The sequence below is a fragment of the Schistocerca gregaria genome, chromosome 1 (genome assembly GCF_023897955.1).
Source record: "Schistocerca gregaria isolate iqSchGreg1 chromosome 1, iqSchGreg1.2, whole genome shotgun sequence".
Taxonomy (NCBI): domain Eukaryota; kingdom Metazoa; phylum Arthropoda; class Insecta; order Orthoptera; family Acrididae; genus Schistocerca; species Schistocerca gregaria.
This window is the reverse complement of record NC_064920.1, coordinates 79,773,909-79,793,354: the sequence shown is the minus strand read 5'-3', so window position 1 is coordinate 79,793,354 and position 19,446 is coordinate 79,773,909.

The window sequence follows — 19,446 nt, the reverse complement described above, 5'->3', positions numbered from 1 at the left end:
TGCTCACCCAGTCTGCCACTTTTTCTTACTGTGGCCAGTCTGCCAGAAGCGATATGTCACTCGTTGTGTATCTTAAGAGATTCATCGTTACTCCTTCCATAGGTTACTGGTATTCTCTGAGTCAATACCTCTCTTGACGAAAAAGTGGCTATCTTAATAGTGCAATACTTCTTCCTCCGAGTTGCTCGCACAGTTTACTACTTTTTGTGTACTTGCCAGTCTGCCAGAAGCGATATGTCATTAGTTGTGTATCATAAAAGGGTAATCGTTTCTCCTCCTAGGGGTTATTCGAGATTTCTTAATCCAAACCGCAAGTAACGAGGCATTGGCTACCTTAAGAGAGTCATAGTTACTCGTCCCAATTGCTCACCCAGTCTGCCACTTTTCCTTACTGCGGCCAGTCTGCCAGAAGCGATATGTCACTCGTTGTGTATCTTAAGAGATTCATCGTTACTCTTTCCATAGGTTACTGGTATTCTCTGATTCAATGCCTCTCGTGACGAAAAAGTGGCTATCTTAATAGTGCAATACTTCTTCCTCCTATTTGCTCACACAGTTTACTACTTTTTTGTGTAGTTTTTGTCTGCCAGAAACTATAATTCACTAGCTGTGTATCATAAAAGAGTCATCGTTTCTCCTCCTAGGGGTTTTCGAGATTTCTTAATCCAAACCGCAAGTAACGAGGCATTGGCTACCTTAAGAGAGTCATAGTTACTCGTCCCAATTGCTCACCCAGTCTGCCACTTTTCCTTACTGCGGCCAGTCTGCCAGAAGCGATATGTCACTCGTTGTGTATCTTAAGAGATTCATCGTTACTCTTTCCATAGGTTACTGGTATTCTCTGATTCAATGCCTCTCGTGACGAAAAAGTGGCTATCTTAATAGTGCAATACTTCTTCCTCCGAGTTGCTCACACAGTTTACTACTTTTTGTGTACTTGCCAGTCTGCCAGAAGCGATATGTCATTAGTTGTGTATCATAAAAGGGTAATCGTTTCTCCTCCTAGGGGTTATTCGAGATTTCTTAATCCAAACCGCAAGTAACGAGGCATTGGCTACCTTAAGAGAGTCATAGTTACTCGTCCCAATTGCTCACCCAGTCTGCCACTTTTCCTTACTGCGGCCAGTCTGCCAGAAGCGATATGTCACTCGTTGTGTATCTTAAGAGATTCATCGTTACTCCTTCCATAGGTTACTGGTATTCTCTGTGTCAATACCTCTCTTGACGAAAAAGTGGCTATCTTAATAGTGCAATACTTCTTCCTCCGAGTTGCTCACACAGTTTACTACTTTTTGTGTACTTGCCAGTCTGCCAGAAGCGATATGTCACTAGTTGTGTATCATAAAAGGGTCATCGTTTCTCCTCCTAGGGGTTATTCGAGATTTCTTAATCCAAACCGCAAGTAACGAGGCATTGGCTACCTTAAGAGAGTCATAGTTACTCGTCCCAATTGCTCACCCAGTCTGCCACTTTTCCTTACTGCGTCCAGTCTGCCAGAAGCGATATGTCACTCGTTGTGTATCTTAAGAGATTCATCGTTACTCCTTCCATAGGTTACTGGTATTCTCTGAGTCAATACCTCTCTTGACGAAAAAGTGGCTATCTTAATAGTGCAATACTTCTTCCTCCGAGTTGCTCACACAGTTTACTACTTTTTGTGTACTTGCCAGTCTGCCAGAAGCGATATGTCATTAGTTGTGTATCATAAAAGGGTCATCGTTTCTCCTCCTAGGGGTTATTCGAGATTTCTTAATCCAAACCGCAAGTAACGAGGCATTGGCTACCTTAAGAGAGTCATAGTTACTCGTCCCAATTGCTCACCCAGTCTGCCACTTTTCCTTACTGCGGCCAGTCTGCCAGAAGCGATATGTCACTCGTTGTGTATCTTAAGAGATTCATCGTTACTCTTTCCATAGGTTACTGGTATTCTCTGATTCAATGCCTCTCGTGACGAAAAAGTGGCTATCTTAATAGTGCAATACTTCTTCCTCCGAGTTGCTCACACAGTTTACTACTTTTTGTGTACTTGCCAGTCTGCCAGAAGCGATATGTCATTAGTAGTGTATCATAAAAGGGTCATCGTTTCTCCTCCTAGGGGTTATTCGAGATTTCTTAATCCAAACCGCAAGCAACGAGGCATTGGCTACCTTAAGAGAGTCATAGTTACTCGTCCCAATTGCTCACCCAGTCTGCCACTTTTCCTTACTGCGGCCAGTCTGCCAGAAGCGATATGTCACTCGTTGTGTATCTTAAGAGATTCATCGTTACTCCTTCCATAAGTTACTGGTATTCTCTGAGTCAATACCTCTCGTGACGAAAAAGTGGCTATCTTAATAGTGCAATACTTCTTCCTCCGAGTTGCTCACACAGTTTACTACTTTTTGTGTACTTGCCAGTCTGCCAGAAGCGATATGTCACTAGTTGTGTATCATAAAAGGGTCATCGTTTCCCTCCTAGGGGTTATTCGAGATTTCTTAATCCAAACCGCAAGTAACGAGGCATTGGCTACCTTAAGAGAGTCATAGTTACTCGTCCCAATTGCTCACCCAGTCTGCCACTTTTCCTTACTGCGGCCAGTCTGCCAGAAGCGATATCTCACTCGTTGTGTATCTTAAGAGATTCATCGTTACTCTTTCCATAGGTTACTGGTATTCTCTGATTCAGTGCCTCTCGTGACGAAAAAGTGGCTATCTTAATAGTGCAATACTTCTTCCTCCCATTTGCTCACACAGTTTACTACTTTTTTGTGTAGTTCTTGTCTGCCAGAAACTATAATTCACTAGTTTTGTATCATAAAAGAGTCATCGTTTCTCCTCCTAGGGGTTATTCGAGACCTCTTAATGCAAACCGCAAGTAACGAGGCATTGGCTACCTTAAGAGAGTCATAGTTACTCGTCCCAATTGCTCACCCATTCTGCCACTTTTCCTTACTGCGGCCAGTCTGCCAGAAGCGATATGTCACTCGTTGTGTATCTTAAGAGATTCATCGTTACTCTTTCCATAGGTTACTGGTATTCTCTGATTCAATGCCTCTCGTGACGAAAAAGTGGCTATCTTAATAGTGCAATACTTCTTCCTCCCAGTTGCTCACACAGTTTACTACTTTTTGTGTAGTTTTTGTCTGCCAGAAACTATAATTCACTAGCTGTGTATCATAAAAGAGTCATCGTTTCTCCTCCTAGGGGTTTTCGAGATTTCTTAATCCAAACCGCAAGTAACGAGGCATTGGCTACCTTAAGAGAGTCATAGTTACTCCTCCCCATTGCTCACCCAGTCTGCCACTTTTTCTTACTGTGGCCAGTCTGCCAGAAGCGATATGTCACTCGTTGTGTATCTTAAGAGATTCATCGTTACTCCTTCCATAGGTTACTGGTATTCTCTGAGTCAATACCTCTCTTGACGAAAAAGTGGCTATCTTAATAGTGCAATACTTCTTCCTCCGAGTTGCTCACACAGTTTACTACTTTTTGTGTACTTGCCAGTCTGCCAGAAGCGATATGTCATTAGTTGTGTATCATAAAAGGGTCATCGTTTCTCCTCCTAGGGGTTTTCGAGATTTCTTAATCCAAACCGCAAGTAACGAGGCATTGGCTACCTTAAGAGAGTCATAGTTACTCTTCCCAATTGCTCACCCAGTCTGCCACTTTTCCTTACTGCGGCCAGTCTGCCAGAAGCGATATGTCACTCGTTGTGTATCTTAAGAGATTCATCGTTACTCTTTCCATAGGTTACTGGTATTCTCTGATTCAATGCCTCTCGTGACGAAAAAGTGGCTATCTTAATAGTGCAATACTTCTTCCTCCTATTTGCTCACACAGTTTACTACTTTTTTGTGTAGTTTTTGTCTGCCAGAAACTATAATTCACTAGCTGTGTATCATAAAAGAGTCATCGTTTCTCCTCCTAGGGGTTTTCGAGATTTCTTAATCCAAACCGCAAGTAACGAGGCATTGGCTACCTTAAGAGAGTCATAGTTACTCGTCCCAATTGCTCACCCAGTCTGCCACTTTTCCTTACTGCGGCCAGTCTGCCAGAAGCGATATGTCACTCGTTGTGTATCTTAAGAGATTCATCGTTACTCTTTCCATAGGTTACTGGTATTCTCTGATTCAATGCCTCTCGTGACGAAAAAGTGGCTATCTTAATAGTGCAATACTTCTTCCTCCGAGTTGCTCACACAGTTTACTACTTTTTGTGTACTTGCCAGTCTGCCAGAAGCGATATGTCATTAGTTGTGTATCATAAAAGGGTCATCGTTTCTCCTCCTAGGGGTTATTCGAGATTTCTTAATCCAAACCGCAAGTAACGAGGCATTGGCTACCTTAAGAGAGTCATAGTTACTCGTCCCAATTGCTCACCCAGTCTGCCACTTTTCCTTACTGCGGCCAGTCTGCCAGAAGCGATATGTCACTCGTTGTGTATCTTAAGAGATTCATCGTTACTCCTTCCATAGGTTACTGGTATTCTCTGAGTCAATACCTCTCTTGACGAAAAAGTGGCTATCTTAATAGTGCAATACTTCTTCCTCCGAGTTGCTCACACAGTTTACTACTTTTTGTGTACTTGCCAGTCTGCCAGAAGCGATATGTCACTAGTTGTGTATCATAAAAGGGTCATCGTTTCTCCTCCTAGGGGTTATTCGAGATTTCTTAATCCAAACCGCAAGTAACGAGGCATTGGCTACCTTAAGAGAGTCATAGTTACTCGTCCCAATTGCTCACCCAGTCTGCCACTTTTCCTTACTGCGGCCAGTCTGCCAGAAGCGATATGTCACTCGTTGTGTATCTTAAGAGATTCATCGTTACTCTTTCCATAGGTTACTGGTATTCTCTGATTCAATGCCTCTCGTGACGAAAAAGTGGCTATCTTAATAGTGCAATACTTCTTCCTCCGAGTTGCTCACACAGTTTACTACTTTTTGTGTACTTGCCAGTCTGCCAGAAGCGATATGTCATTAGTTGTGTATCATAAAAGGGTCATCGTTTCTCCTCCTAGGGGTCATTCGAGATTTCTTAATCCAAACCGCAAGCAACGAGGCATTGGCTACCTTAAGAGAGTCATAGTTACTCGTCCCAATTGCTCACCCAGTCTGCCACTTTTCCTTACTGCGGCCAGTCTGCCAGAAGCGATATGTCACTCGTTGTGTATCTTAAGAGATTCATCGTTACTCCTTCCATAGGTTACTGGTATTCTCTGAGTCAATACTTCTCTTGACGAAAAAGTGGCTATCTTAATAGTGCAATACTTCTTCCTCCGAGTTGCTCACACAGTTTACTACTTTTTGTGTACTTGCCAGTCTGCCAGAAGCGATATGTCACTAGTTGTGTATCATAAAAGGGTCATCGTTTCCCTCCTAGGGGTTATTCGAGATTTCTTAATCCAAACCGCAAGTAACGAGGCATTGGCTACCTTAAGAGAGTCATAGTTACTCGTCCCAATTGCTCACCCAGTCTGCCACTTTTCCTTACTGCGGCCAGTCTGCCAGAAGCGATATCTCACTCGTTGTGTATCTTAAGAGATTCATCGTTACTCTTTCCATAGGTTACTGGTATTCTCTGATTCAGTGCCTCTCGTGACGAAAAAGTGGCTATCTTAATAGTGCAATACTTCTTCCTCCCATTTGCTCACACAGTTTACTACTTTTTTGTGTAGTTCTTGTCTGCCAGAAAATATAATTCACTAGTTTTGTATCATAAAAGAGTCATCGTTTCTCCTCCTAGGGGTTATTCGAGACCTCTTAATGCAAACCGCAAGTAACGAGGCATTGGCTACCTTAAGAGAGTCATAGTTACTCGTCCCAATTGCTCACCCATTCTGCCACTTTTCCTTACTGCGGCCAGTCTGCCAGAAGCGATATGTCACTCGTTGTGTATCTTAAGAGATTCATCGTTACTCTTTCCATAGGTTACTGGTATTCTCTGATTCAATGCCTCTCGTGACGAAAAAGTGGCTATCTTAATAGTGCAATACTTCTTCCTCCCAGTTGCTCACACAGTTTACTACTTTTTGTGTAGTTTTTGTCTGCCAGAAACTATAATTCACTAGCTGTGTATCATAAAAGAGTCATCGTTTCTCCTCCTAGGGGTTTTCGAGATTTCTTAATCCAAACCGCAAGTAACGAGGCATTTGGCTACCTTAAGAGAGTCATAGTTACTCCTCCCCATTGCTCACCCAGTCTGCCACTTTTTCTTACTGTGGCCAGTCTGCCAGAAGCGATATGTCACTCGTTGTGTATCTTAAGAGATTCATCGTTACTCCTTCCATAGGTTACTGGTATTCTCTGAGTCAATACCTCTCTTGACGAAAAAGTGGCTATCTTAATAGTGCAATACTTCTTCCTCCGAGTTGCTCACACAGTTTACTACTTTTTGTGTACTTGCCAGTCTGCCAGAAGCGATATGTCATTAGTTGTGTATCATAAAAGGGTCATCGTTTCTCCTCCTAGGGGTTTTCGAGATTTCTTAATCCAAACCGCAAGTAACGAGGCATTGGCTACCTTAAGAGAGGCATAGTTACTCTTCCCAATTGCTCACCCAGTCTGCCACTTTTCCTTACTGCGGCCAGTCTGCCAGAAGCGATATGTCACTCGTTGTGTATCTTAAGAGATTCATCGTTACTCTTTCCATAGGTTACTGGTATTCTCTGATTCAATGCCTCTCGTGACGAAAAAGTGGCTATCTTAATAGTGCAATACTTCTTCCTCCGAGTTTCTCACACAGTTTACTACTTTTTGTGTAGTTTTTGTCTGCCAGAAACTATAATTCACTAGCTGTGTATCATAAAAGAGTCATCGTTTCTCCTCCTAGGGGTTTTCGAGATTTCTTAATCCAAACCGCAAGTAAAGAGGCATTGGCTACCTTAAGAGAGTCATAGTTACTCCTCCCCATTGCTCACCCAGTCTGCCACTTTTTCTTACTGTGGCCAGTCTGCCAGAAGCGATATGTCACTCGTTGTGTATCTTAAGAGATTCATCGTTACTCCTTCCATAGGTTACTGGTATTCTCTGAGTCAATACCTCTCTTGACGAAAAAGTGGCTATCTTAATAGTGCAATACTTCTTCCTCCGAGTTGCTCGCACAGTTTACTACTTTTTGTGTACTTGCCAGTCTGCCAGAAGCGATATGTCATTAGTTGTGTATCATAAAAGGGTCATCGTTTCTCCTCCTAGGGGTTATTCGAGATTTCTTAATCCAAACCGCAAGTAACGAGGCATTGGCTACCTTAAGAGAGTCATAGTTACTCGTCCCAATTGCTCACCCAGTCTGCCACTTTTCCTTACTGCGGCCAGTCTGCCAGAAGCGATATGTCACTCATTGTGTATCTTAAGAGATTCATCGTTACTCTTTCCATAGGTTACTGGTATTCTCTGATTCAATGCCTCTCGTGACGAAAAAGTGGCTATCTTAATAGTGCAATACTTCTTCCTCCCAGTTGCTCACACAGTTTACTACTTTTTGTGTACTTGCCAGTCTGCCAGAAGCGATGTGTCATTAGTTGTGTATCATAAAAGGGTCATCGTTTCTCCTCCTAGGGGTTATTCGAGATTTCTTAATCCAAACCGCAAGTAACGAGGCATTGGCTACCTTAAGAGAGTCATAGTTACTCGTCCCAATTGCTCACCCATTCTGCCACTTTTCCTTACTGCGGCCAGTCTGCCAGAAGCGATATGTCACTCGTTGTGTATCTTAAGAGATTCATCGTTACTCTTTCCATAGGTTACTGGTATTCTCTGATTCAATGCCTCTCGTGACGAAAAAGTGGCTATCTTAATAGTGCAATACTTCTTCCTCCCAGTTGCTCACACAGTTTACTACTTTTTGTGTAGTTTTTGTCTGCCAGAAACTATAATTCACTAGCTGTGTATCATAAAAGAGTCATCGTTTCTCCTCCTAGGGGTTTTCGAGATTTCTTAATCCAAACCGCAAGTAACGAGGCATTGGCTACCTTAAGAGAGTCATAGTTACTCCTCCCCATTGCTCACCCAGTCTGCCACTTTTTCTTACTGTGGCCAGTCTGCCAGAAGCGATATGTCACTCGTTGTGTATCTTAAGAGATTCATCGTTACTCCTTCCATAGGTTACTGGTATTCTCTGAGTCAATACCTCTCGTGACGAAAAAGTGGCTATCTTAATAGTGCAATACTTCTTCCTCCGAGTTGCTCACACAGTTTACTACTTTTTGTGTACTTGCCAGTCTGCCAGAAGCGATATGTCATTAGTTGTGTATCATAAAAGGGTCATCGTTTCTCCTCCTAGGGGTTTTCGAGATTTCTTAATCCAAACCGCAAGTAACGAGGCATTGGCTACCTTAAGAGAGTCATAGTTACTCTTCCCAATTGCTCACCCAGTCTGCCACTTTTCCTTACTGCGGCCAGTCTGCCAGAAGCAATATGTCACTCGTTGTGTATCTTAAGAGATTCATCGTTACTGTTTCCATAGGTTACTGGTATTCTCTGATTCAATGCCTCTCGTGACGAAAAAGTGGCTATCTTAATAGTGCAATACTTCTTCCTCCGAGTTTCTCACACAGTTTACTACTTTTTGTGTAGTTTTTGTCTGCCAGAAACTATAATTCACTAGCTGTGTATCATAAAAGAGTCATCGTTTCTCCTCCTAGGGGTTTTCGAGATTTCTTAATCCAAACCGCAAGTAACGAGGCATTGGCTACCTTAAGAGAGTCATAGTTACTCGTCCCCATTGCTCACCCAGTCTGCCACTTTTTCTTACTGTGGCCAGTCTGCCAGAAGCGATATGTCACTCGTTGTGTATCTTAAGAGATTCATCGTTACTCCTTCCATAGGTTACTGGTATTCTCTGAGTCAATACCTCTCTTGACGAAAAAGTGGCTATCTTAATAGTGCAATACTTCTTCCTCCGAGTTGCTCGCACAGTTTACTACTTTTTGTGTACTTGCCAGTCTGCCAGAAGCGATATGTCATTAGTTGTGTATCATAAAAGGGTAATCGTTTCTCCTCCTAGGGGTTATTCGAGATTTCTTAATCCAAACCGCAAGTAACGAGGCATTGGCTACCTTAAGAGAGTCATAGTTACTCGTCCCAATTGCTCACCCAGTCTGCCACTTTTCCTTACTGCGGCCAGTCTGCCAGAAGCGATATGTCACTCGTTGTGTATCTTAAGAGATTCATCGTTACTCTTTCCATAGGTTACTGGTATTCTCTGATTCAATGCCTCTCGTGACGAAAAAGTGGCTATCTTAATAGTGCAATACTTCTTCCTCCTATTTGCTCACACAGTTTACTACTTTTTTGTGTAGTTTTTGTCTGCCAGAAACTATAATTCACTAGCTGTGTATCATAAAAGAGTCATCGTTTCTCCTCCTAGGGGTTTTCGAGATTTCTTAATCCAAACCGCAAGTAACGAGGCATTGGCTACCTTAAGAGAGTCATAGTTACTCGTCCCAATTGCTCACCCAGTCTGCCACTTTTCCTTACTGCGTCCAGTCTGCCAGAAGCGATATGTCACTCGTTGTGTATCTTAAGAGATTCATCGTTACTCTTTCCATAGGTTACTGGTATTCTCTGATTCAATGCCTCTCGTGACGAAAAAGTGGCTATCTTAATAGTGCAATACTTCTTCCTCCGAGTTGCTCACACAGTTTACTACTTTTTGTGTACTTGCCAGTCTGCCAGAAGCGATATGTCACTAGTTGTGTATCATAAAAGGGTCATCGTTTCTCCTCCTAGGGGTTATTCGAGATTTCTTAATCCAAACCGCAAGTAACGAGGCATTGGCTACCTTAAGAGAGTCATAGTTACTCGTCCCAATTGCCCACCCAGTCTGCCACTTTTCCTTACTGCGGCCAGTCTGCCAGAAGCGATATGTCACTCGTTGTGTATCTTAAGAGATTCATCGTTACTCTTTCCATAGGTTACTGGTATTCTCTGATTCAATGCCTCTCGTGACGAAAGAGTGGCTATCTTAATAGTGCAATACTTCTTCCTCCCAGTTGCTCACACAGTTTACTACTTTTTGTGTACTTGCCAGTCTGCCAGAAGCGATATGTCATTAGTTGTGTATCATAAAAGGGTCATCGTTTCTCCTCCTAGGGGTTATTCGAGATTTCTTAATCCAAACCGCAAGCAACGAGGCATTGGCTACCTTAAGAGAGTCATAGTTACTCTTCCCAATTGCTCACCCAGTCTGCCACTTTTCCTTACTGCGGCCAGTCTGCCAGAAGCGATATGTCACTCGTTGTGTATCTTAAGAGATTCATCGTTACTCCTTCCATAGGTTACTGGTATTCTCTGAGTCAATACCTCTCTTGACGAAAAAGTGGCTATCTTAATAGTGCAATACTTCTTCCTCCGAGTTGCTCACACAGTTTACTACTTTTTGTGTACTTGCCAGTCTGCCAGAAGCGATATGTCACTAGTTGTGTATCATAAAAGGGTCATCGTTTCCCTCCTAGGGGTTATTCGAGATTTCTTAATCCAAACCGCAAGTAACGAGGCATTGGCTACCTTAAGAGAGTCATAGTTACTCGTCCCAATTGCTCACCCAGTCTGCCACTTTTCCTTACTGCGGCCAGTCTGCCAGAAGCGATATCTCACTCGTTGTGTATCTTAAGAGATTCATCGTTACTCTTTCCATAGGTTACTGGTATTCTCTGATTCAGTGCCTCTCGTGACGAAAAAGTGGCTATCTTAATAGTGCAATACTTCTTCCTCCCATTTGCTCACACAGTTTACTACTTTTTTGTGTAGTTCTTGTCTGCCAGAAAATATAATTCACTAGTTTTATATCATAAAAGAGTCATCGTTTCTCCTCCTAGGGGTTATTCGAGACCTCTTAATGCAAACCCCAAGTAACGAGGCATTGGCTACCTTAAGAGAGTCATAGTTACTCGTCCCAATTGCTCACCCATTCTGCCACTTTTCCTTACTGCGGCCAGTCTGCCAGAAGCGATATGTCACTCGTAATGTATCTTAAGAGATTCATCGTTACTCTTTCCATAGGTTACTGGTATTCTCTGATTCAATGCCTCTCGTGACGAAAAAGTGGCTATCTTAATAGTGCAATACTTCTTCCTCCCAGTTGCTCACACAGTTTACTACTTTTTGTGTAGTTTTTGTCTGCCAGAAACTATAATTCACTAGCTGTGTATCATAAAAGAGTCATCGTTTCTCCTCCTAGGGGTTTTCGAGATTTCTTAATCCAAACCGCAAGTAACGAGGCATTGGCTACCTTAAGAGAGTCATAGTTACTCCTCCCCATTGCTCACCCAGTCTGCCACTTTTTCTTACTGTGGCCAGTCTGCCAGAAGCGATATGTCACTCGTTGTGTATCTTAAGAGATTCATCGTTACTCCTTCCATAGGTTACTGGTATTCTCTGAGTCAATACCTCTCTTGACGAAAAAGTGGCTATCTTAATAGTGCAATACTTCTTCCTCCGAGTTGCTCACACAGTTTACTACTTTTTGTGTACTTGCCAGTCTGCCAGAAGCGATATGTCATTAGTTGTGTATCATAAAAGGGTCATCGTTTCTCCTCCTAGGGGTTTTCGAGATTTCTTAATCCAAACCGCAAGTAACGAGGCATTGGCTACCTTAAGAGAGTCATAGTTACTCTTCCCAATTGCTCACCCAGTCTGCCACTTTTCCTTACTGCGGCCAGTCTGCCAGAAGCGATATGTCACTCGTTGTGTATCTTAAGAGATTCATCGTTACTCTTTCAAAAGGTTACTGGTATTCTCTGATTCAATGCCTCTCGTGACGAAAAAGTGGCTATCTTAATAGTGCAATACTTCTTCCTCCGAGTTTCTCACACAGTTTACTACTTTTTGTGTAGTTTTTGTCTGCCAGAAACTATAATTCACTAGCTGTGTATCATAAAAGAGTCATCGTTTCTCCTCCTAGGGGTTTTCGAGATTTCTTAATCCAAACCGCAAGTAACGAGGCATTGGCTACCTTAAGAGAGTCATAGTTACTCCTCCCCATTGCTCACCCAGTCTGCCACTTTTTCTTACTGTGGCCAGTCTGCCAGAAGCGATATGTCACTCGTTGTGTATCTTAAGAGATTCATCGTTACTCCTTCCATAGGTTACTGGTATTCTCTGAGTCAATACCTCTCTTGACGAAAAAGTGGCTATCTTAATAGTGCAATACTTCTTCCTCCGAGTTGCTCGCACAGTTTACTACTTTTTGTGTACTTGCCAGTCTGCCAGAAGCGATATGTCATTAGTTGTGTATCATAAAAGGGTCATCGTTTCTCCTCCTAGGGGTTATTCGAGATTTCTTAATCCAAACCGCAAGTAACGAGGCATTGGCTACCTTAAGAGAGTCATAGTTACTCGTCCCAATTGCTCACCCAGTCTGCCACTTTTCCTTACTGCGGCCAGTCTGCCAGAAGCGATGTTTCACTCGTTGTGTATCTTAAGAGATTCATCGTTACTCTTTCCATAGGTTACTGGTATTCTCTGATTCAATGCCTCTCGTGACGAAAAAGTGGCTATCTTAATAGTGCAATACTTCTTCCTCCCATTTGCTCACACAGTTTACTACTTTTTTGTGTAGTTTTTGTCTGCCAGAAACTATAATTCACTAGCTGTGTATCATAAAAGAGTCATCGTTTCTCCTCCTAGGGTTTTTCGAGATTTCTTAATCCAAACCGCAAGTAACGAGGCATTGGCTACCTTAAGAGAGTCATAGTTACTCGTCCCAATTGCTCACCCAGTCTGCCACTTTTCCTTACTGCGGCCAGTCTGCCAGAAGCGATATGTCACTCGTTGTGTATCTTAAGAGATTCATCGTTACTCTTTCCATAGGTTACTGGTATTCTCTGATTCAATGCCTCTCGTGACGAAAAAGTGGCTATCTTAATAGTGCAATACTTCTTCCTCCGAGTTGCTCACACAGTTTACTACTTTTTGTGTACTTGCCAGTCTGCCAGAAGCGATGTGTCATTAGTTGTGTATCATAAAAGGGTCATCGTTTCTCCTCCTAGGGGTTATTCGAGATTTCTTAATCCAAACCGCAAGTAACGAGGCATTGGCTACCTTAAGAGAGTCATAGTTACTCGTCCCAATTGCTCACCCAGTCTGCCACTTTTCCTTACTGCGGCCAGTCTGCCAGAAGCGATATGTCACTCGTTGTGTATCTTAAGAGATTCATCGTTACTCCTTCCATAGGTTACTGGTATTCTCTGAGTCAATACCTCTCTTGACGAAAAAGTGGCTATCTTAATAGTGCAATACTTCTTCATCCGAGTTGCTCACACAGTTTACTACTTTTTGTGTACTTGCCAGTCTGCCAGAAGCGATATGTCACTAGTTGTGTATCATAAAATGGTCATCGTTTCTCCTCCTAGGGGTTATTCGAGATTTCTTAATCCAAACCGTAAGTAACGAGGCATTGGCTACCTTAAGAGAGTCATAGTTACTCGTCCCAATTGCTCACCCAGTCTGCCACTTTTCCTTACTGCGGCCAGTCTGCCAGAAGCGATATGTCACTCGTTGTGTATCTTAAGAGATTCATCGTTACTCTTTCCATAGGTTACTGGTATTCTCTGATTCAATGCCTCTCGTGACGAAAAAGTGGCTATCTTAATAGTGCAATACTTCTTCCTCCGAGTTGCTCACACAGTTTACTACTTTTTGTGTACTTGCCAGTCTGCCAGAAGCGATATGTCATTAGTTGTGTATCATAAAAGGGTCATCGTTTCTCCTCCTAGGGGTTATTCGAGATTTCTTAATCCAAACCGCAAGTAACGAGGTATTGGCTACCTTAAGAGAGTCATAGTTACTCGTCCCAATTGCTCACCCAGTCTGCCACTTTTCCTTACTGCGGCCAGTCTGCCAGAAGCGATATGTCACTCGTTGTGTATCTTAAGATATTCATCGTTACTCCTTCCATAGGTTACTGGTATTCTCTGAGTCAATACCTCTCTTGACGAAAAAGTGGCTATCTTAATAGTGCAATACTTCTTCCTCCGAGTTGCTCACACAGTTTACTACTTTTTGTGTACTTGCCAGTCTGCCAGAAGCGATATGTCACTAGTTGTGTATCATAAAAGGGTCATCGTTTCCCCTCCTAGGGGTTATTCGAGATTTCTTAATCCAAACCGCAAGTAACGAGGCATTGGCTACCTTAAGAGAGTCATAGTTACTCGTCCCAATTGCTCACCCAGTATGCCACTTTTCCTTACTGCGGCCAGTCTGTCAGAAGCGATATGTCACTCGTTGTGTATCTTAAGAGATTCATCGTTACTCTTTCCATAGGTTACTGGTATTCTCTGAGTCAATACCTCTCTTGACGAAAAAGTGGCTATCTTAATAGTGCAATACTTCTTCCTCCGAGTTTCTCACACAGTTTACTACTTTTTGTGTAGTTTTTGTCTGCCAGAAACTATAATTCACTAGCTGTGTATCATAAAAGAGTCATCGTTTCTCCTCCTAGGGGTTTTCGAGATTTCTTAATCCAAACCGCAAGTAACGAGGCATTGGCTACCTTAAGAGAGTCATAGTTACTCCTCCCCATTGCTCACCCAGTCTGCCACTTTTTCTTACTGTGGCGTCTGCCAGAAGCGATATGTCACTCGTTGTGTATCTTAAGAGATTCATCGTTACTCCTTCCATAGGTTACTGGTATTCTCTGAGTCAATACCTCTCTTGACGAAAAAGTGGCTATATTAATAGTGCAATACTTCTTCCTTCGAGTTGCTCACACAGTTTACTACTTTTTGTGTACTTGCCAGTCTGCCAGAAGCGATATGTCACTAGTTGTGTATCATAAAAGGGTCATCGTTTCTCCTCCTAGGGGTTATTCGAGATTTCTTAATCCAAACCGCAAGCAACGAGGCATTGGCTACCTTAAGAGAGTCATAGTTATTCGTCCCAACTGCTCACCCAGTCTGCCACTTTTCCTTACTGCGGCCAGTCTGCCAGAAGCGATATGTCTCTCGTTGTGTATCTTAAGAGATTCATCGTTACTCTTTCCATAGGTTACTGGTATTCTCTGATTCAATGCCTCTCGTGACGAAAAAGTGGCTATCTTAATAGTGCAATACTTCTTCCTCCCATTTGCTCACACAGTTTACTACTTTTTTGTGTAGTTTTTGTCTGCCAGAAACTATAATTCACTAGTTTTGTATCATAAAAGAGTCATCGTTTCTCCTCCTAGGGGTTATTCGAGACCTCTTAATGCAAACCGCAAGTAACGAGGCATTGGCTACCTTAAGAGAGTCATAGTTACTCGTCCCAATTGCTCACCCAGTCTGCCACTTTTCCTTACTGCGGCCAGTCTGCCAGAAGCGATATGTCACTCGTTGTGTATCTTAAGAGATTCATCGTTACTCTTTCCATAGGTTACTGGTATTCTCTGATTCAATGCCTCTCGTGACGAAAAAGTGGCTATCTTAATAGTGCAATACTTCTTCCTCCCAGTTGCTCACACAGTTTACTACTTTTTTGTGTAGTTTTTGTCTGCCAGAAACTATAATTCACTAGTTTTGTGTCATAAAAGAGTCATCGTTTCTCCTCCTAGGGGTTATTCGAGACCTCTTAATGCAAACCGCAAGTAACGAGGCATTGGCTACCTTAAGAGAGTCATAGTTACTCGTCCCAATTGCTCACCCAGTCTGCCACTTTTCCTTACTGCGGCCAGTCTGCCAGAAGCGATATGTCACTCGTTGTGTATCTTAAGAGATTCATCGTTACTCTTTCCATAGGTTACTGGTATTCTCTGATTCAATGCCTCTCGTGACGAAAAAGTGGCTATCTTAATAGTGCAATACTTCTTCCTCCCAGTTGCTCACACAGTTTACTACTTTTTTGTGTAGGTTTTGTCTGCCAGAAACTATAATTCACTAGTTTTGTATCATAAAAGAGTCATCGTTTCTCCTCCTAGGGGTTATTCGAGACCTCTTAATCCAAACCGCAAGTAACGAGGCATTGGCTACCTTAAGAGAGTCATAGTTACTCGTCCCAATTGCTCACCCAGTCTGCCACTTTTTCTTACTGCGGCCAGTCTGCCAGAAGCGATATGTCACTCGTTGTGTATCTTAAGAGATTCATCGTTACTCCTTCCATAGGTTACTGGTATTCTCTGAGTCAATACCTCTCGTGACGAAAAAGTGGCTATCTTAATAGTGCAATACTTCTTCCTCCTAGTTGCTCACACAGTTTACTACTTTTTGTGTAGTTTTTGTCTGCCAGAAACTATAATTCACTAGTTGTGTATCATAAAAGTGTCATCGTTTCTCCTCCTAGGGGTTTTCGAGATTTCTTAAACCAAACCGCAAGTAACGAGGCATTGGCTACCTTAAGAGAGTCATAGTTACTCGTCCCAATTGCTCACCCAGTCTGCCACTTTTTCTTACTGCGGCCAGTCTGCCAGAAGCGATATGTCACTCGTTGTGTATCTTAAGAGATTCATCGTTACTCTTTCCATAGGTTACTGGTATTCTCTGATTCAATGCTTCTCGTGACGAAAAAGTTGCTATCTTAATAGTGCAATACTTCTTCCTCCCAGTTGCTCACACAGTTTACTACTTTTTGTGTAGTTTTTGTCTGCCAGAAACTATAATTCACTAGCTGTGTATCATAAAAGAGTCATCGTTTCTCCTCCTAGGGGTTTTCGAGATTTCTTAATCCAAACCGCAAGTAACGAGGCATTGGCTACCTTAAGAGAGTCATAGTTACTCCTCCCCATTGCTCACCCAGTCTGCCACTTTTTCTTACTGTGGCCAGTCTGCCAGAAGCGATATGTCACTCGTTGTGTATCTTAAGAGATTCATCGTTACTCCTTCCATAGGTTACTGGTATTCTCTGAGTCAATACCACTCTTGACGAAAAAGTGGCTATCTTAATAGTGCAATACTTCTTCCTCCGAGTTGCTCACACAGTTTACTACTTTTTGTGTACTTGCCAGTCTGCCAGAAGCGATATGTCATTAGTTGTGTATCATAAAAGGGTCATCGTTTCTCCTCCTAGGGGTTATTCGAGATTTCTTAATCCAAACAGCAAGTAACGAGGCATTGGCTACCTTAAGAGAGTCATAGTTACTCGTCCCAATTGCTCACCCAGTCTGCCACTTTTCCTTACTGCGGCCAGTCTGCCAGAAGCGATATGTCACTCGTTGTGTATCTTAAGAGATTCATCGTTACTCTTTCCATAGGTTACTGGTATTCTCTGATTCAATGCCTCTCGTGACGAAAAAGTGGCTATCTTAATAGTGCAATACTTCTTCCTCCCAGTTGCTCACACAGTTTACTACTTTTTTGTGTAGTTTTTGTCTGCCAGAAGCTATAATTCACTAGTTTTGTGACATAAAAGAGTCATCGTTTCTCCTCCTAGGGGTTATTCGAGACCTCTTAATGCAAACCGCAAGTAACGAGGCATTGGCTACCTTAAGAGAGTCATAGTTACTCGTCCCAATTGCTCACCCAGTCTGCCACTTTTCCTTACTGCGGCCAGTCTGCCAGAAGCGATATGTCACTCGTTGTGTATCTTAAGAGATTCATCGTTACTCTTTCCATAGGTTACTGGTATTCTCTGATTCAATGCCTCTCGTGACGAAAAAGTGGCTATCTTAATAGTGCAATACTTCTTCCTCCCAGTTGCTCACACAGTTTACTACTTTTTTGTGTAGTTTTTGTCTGCCAGAAACTATAATTCACTAGTTTTGTGTCATAAAAGAGTCATCGTTTCTCCTCCTAGGGGTTATTCGAGACCTCTTAATGCAAACCGCAAGTAACGAGGCATTGGCTACCTTAAGAGAGTCATAGTTACTCGTCCCAATTGCTCACCCAGTCTGCCACTTTTCCTTACTGCGGCCAGTCTGCCAGAAGCGATATGTCACTCGTTGTGTATCTTAAGAGATTCATCGTTACTCTTTCCATAGGTTACTGGTATTCTCTGATTCAATGCCTCTCGTGACGAAAAAGTGGCTATCTTAATAGTGCAATACTTCTTCCTCCCAGTTGCTCACACAGTTTACTACTTTTTTGTGTAGTTTTTGTCTGCCAGAAACTATAATTCACTAGTTTTGTATCATAAAAGAGTCATCGTTTCTCCTCCTAGGGGTTATTCGAGACCTCTTAATCCAAACCGCAAGTAACGAGGCATTGGCTACCTTAAGAGAGTCATAGTTACTCGTCCCAATTGCTCACCCAGTCTGCCACTTTTTCTTACTGCGGCCAGTCTGCCAGAAGCGATATGTCACTCGTTGTGTATCTTAAGAGTTTCATCGTTACTCCTTCCATAGGTTACTGGTATTCTCTGAGTCAATACCTCTCGTGACGAAAAAGTGGCTATCTTAATAGTGCAATACTTCTTCCTCCTAGTTGCTCACACAGTTTACTACTTTTTGAGTAGTTTTTGTCTGCCAGAAACTATAATTCACTAGTTGTGTATCATAAAAGAGTCATCGTTTCTCCTCCTAGGGGTTTTCGAGATTTCTTAATCCAAACCGCAAGTAACGAGGCATTGGCTACCTTAAGAGAGTCATAGTTACTCGTCCCAATTGCTCACCCAGTCTGCCACTTTTTCTTACTGCGGCCAGTCTGCCAGAAGCGATATGTCACTCGTTGTGTATCTTAAGAGATTCATCGTTACTCTTTCCATAGGTTACTGGTATTCTCTGATTCAATGCCTCTCGTGACGAAAAAGTTGCTATCTTAATAGTGCAATACTTCTTCCTCCCAGTTGCTCACACAGTTTACTACTTTTTGTGTAGTTTTTGTCTGCCAGAAACTATAATTCACTAGCTGTGTATCATAAAAGAATCATCGTTTCTCCTCCTAGGGGTTTTCGAGATTTCTTAATCCAAACCGCAAGTAACGAGGCATTGGCTACCTTAAGAGAGTCATAGTTACTCCTCCCCATTGCTCACCCAGTCTGCCACTTTTTCTTACTGTGGCCAGTCTGCCAGAAGCGATATGTCACTCGTTGTGTATCTTAAGAGATTCATCGTTACTCCTTCCATAGGTTACTGGTATTCTCTGAGTCAATACCACTCTTGACGAAAAAGTGGCTATCTTAATAGTGCAATACTTCTTCCTCCGAGTTGCTCACACAGTTTACTACTTTTTGTGTACTTGCCAGTCTGCCAGAAGCGATATGTCATTAGTTGTGTATCATAAAAGGGTCATCGTTTCTCCTCCTAGGGGTTATTCGAGATTTCTTAATCCAAACAGCAAGTAACGAGGCATTGGCTACCTTAAGAGAGTCATAGTTACTCGTCCCAATTGCTCACCCAGTCTGCCACTTTTCCTTACTGCGGCCAGTCTGCCAGAAGCGATATGTCACTCGTTGTGTATCTTAAGAGATTCATCGTTACTCTTTCCATAGGTTACTGGTATTCTCTGATTCAATGCCTCTCGTGACGAAAAAGTGGCTATCTTAATAGTGCAATACTTCTTCCTCCCAGTTGCTCACACAGTTTACTACTTTTTTGTGTAGTTTTTGTCTGCCAGAAACTATAATTCACTA